This window comes from Pocillopora verrucosa, chromosome 5, assembly GCF_036669915.1.
Source record: "Pocillopora verrucosa isolate sample1 chromosome 5, ASM3666991v2, whole genome shotgun sequence".
In the NCBI taxonomy this organism is placed as follows: domain Eukaryota; kingdom Metazoa; phylum Cnidaria; class Anthozoa; order Scleractinia; family Pocilloporidae; genus Pocillopora; species Pocillopora verrucosa.
In genome coordinates, this window is record NC_089316.1 from 28,731,687 (window position 1) to 28,733,822 (window position 2,136).

General features: G+C 49.0%; 2 non-coding genes and 1 pseudogene across 2 annotated transcripts; 2 read left to right on the forward strand and 1 right to left on the reverse strand.

The window, feature by feature from the left end:
• On the forward strand, window positions 1-126 carry LOC136281433 (U2 spliceosomal RNA; annotated as a pseudogene).
• A 232-nt stretch (window positions 127-358) lies between these two features.
• Window positions 359-522, forward strand: LOC136281391 (U1 spliceosomal RNA). The gene has a single exon (XR_010717740.1). It is a non-coding gene; the product is annotated as a U1 spliceosomal RNA (small nuclear RNA).
• Window positions 523-1,506: 984 nt separating this feature from the next.
• On the reverse strand, window positions 1,507-1,625 carry LOC136281450 (5S ribosomal RNA). Its single transcript, XR_010717770.1, has one exon. It is a non-coding gene; the product is annotated as a 5S ribosomal RNA (ribosomal RNA).
• Window positions 1,626-2,136: the final 511 nt, after the last annotated feature.

The window sequence follows — 2,136 nt, forward strand, 5'->3', positions numbered from 1 at the left end:
CGCTGCTCATTGAGCAGCTCATATATTAAACTGATTTTTGGAACTGGGCTGTGGAAAAGAGGCTTGCCTCGTCCCAGCCACGGGTTGCCTCGGTATAGCACTACCTCCGAGTGCGGCCCACGTCCCTCTGGGGAAGACACATTCAATCCAAAACAAAGTCAACGGTATAGCATTCTTTTTATGTTTACAGGAGCCCCGCCCGCCTTAGAGGGGGAAGAGGTGAAAGAGGGATGATAATTCAGACAACAGACAATGGCAGGAACGGCCGCTGGCCTACGTTTTCTGAAGTGCGCAAAGCACTACCACAAGGACCTAGGGGTAAGTGGATTTTTTCACCGAGGGCAGACGCTGAAAAAGCATACTTACCTGACGCGGGAGGTACTGTGATCAAGGAGGCAGTCCTCTCAAGGCGAGGCCCTTTCATTGCACTTCGACTGGGTTGACCCTTGCGATTACAAAAAAGTTGGGTAACTCGAGCGTATAATTTCTGGTAGTGGGGAACTGCGTTCGCGCTCGTCCCCGCAAAAGTCATCCAAACTATGTCTATATGGCCCTCTTACTGACTATCGAGGGAATTTTTGCTTTTGCAGTGGACCGGTAGACTTGCAATGTAAGCATGGGACGCACAACTGGCCAAGGTGTTGGCACGTTTGGAGGGGTAGAAGTGCATTGGAGAGACTGGAGGAAGGAACAAGGTGAGTTTCGGGGCGGTGCGTAACTTTGCTGGCTGTTTTTGTTCAAGGCCTGTCTGCTCTATTGTGTGTAAAGTCCTTTGCGTTTTGTATTTGCAGGTTGTGCGTGCCGTGCCGTGCTGTGCTATGCGCGCGAAGGGAAAGGAAATGAAAGGAAACCAAACGGCCGATCGACCGAGCGAGCGAGCATAGAAGGGCATTCGACTTGGACCGTGAGTACACTTTGAACCTTTTGAGCGGTTTTATTGTCACTGGAGCCGCTTTTTAGAAATGCTATTGCTATCGTTAGTGTATCCTTTGTGCGAGCAAGCGAGTGAACGAATGAACGAGGGAAGGAAACAAACTAGCAGAGTAGTAAAAGTATCGAACCTTTTTCCCGATTCGTTTGCAGTCTGAATCCAACCATTTTCGACTTTCAGTGCCGTTTTTCGCGCGCCTCCTCTTGGAAGTGTGCGAGTGTTTTGCCACGTCACGATGGCTTAAAACTGCGTCTCAGAAGTGGGCGTTTTTTTCCTATTCGTTTTTTCGTTCGTTCTCTTGCATGATTTGATATCACAGGAGTAGAATTTGACATCATTAACTTTTCATCTCGCGCGTGCTCACTCGCTCGCGCGCGCTCTGTAAGAAAAGTCGATCGCACTAGAGTTTTCGCCATTAGCTGGCCGATTTTTGACAAAAAGGTGTTTCCCCCCCCTCGTTTTTTGCTTTGATTTTGTTCCTCACTCACCTACGGCTCTCTATGTGAAATTGTGGTGTATGGAGAGCTATTTATTGGGATAAAACGTTTAGAGATGTTCGCAAGACAAAAAATTGAAGCCTACAACACGGGGTATTCCCAGGCGGTCACCCATCCAAGTACTAACCCCGCCCGACAGGGCTTAACTTCGGTGATCGGACGAGAACCGGTGCTTTCCCTGTGGTATGGTCGTAGACGAGGAAAATGGGGTCGAAATTCTGCTTGTTATCGGCCAGGTTCAGGCTGTAAAGCGGCCACATCCCTGAGTGTAAGGCGAATTTGAAATTCTAAAGCCCTAGTTTCGTTACTCTAACCCAAGAAATCGATACTCTAACCCTAAGAATTTGTTACCCTAACCCTAAGAAATGGTTACCCTAACCCCGAAGTCGTTACCTAACCCTAATGTATTTTCCTCAACCCAGTTAACACATTGAGGAGCATCGATTTGAAGCACTATTCCCTAGGGAGGGGAGGGAGGGGTCCCAAGAGACATAACGTGTCCTAAAAACCTATTATACAATGTTTTAGCTCCGTAGGTGCGTGTATCTGGCTTTAAAATTCTTACAGTGAGGAGATACCAAACGGGTCAGCCTCTGGGACCGTCTGCGGGACTCGCAAGGGCTTGTGGGGGCGACCTGCTACTATCCACCATAAACCGTGGGAAGGATCCCTCGACCACCCCCCTCACCCAGGGCATGCTTCGGCATC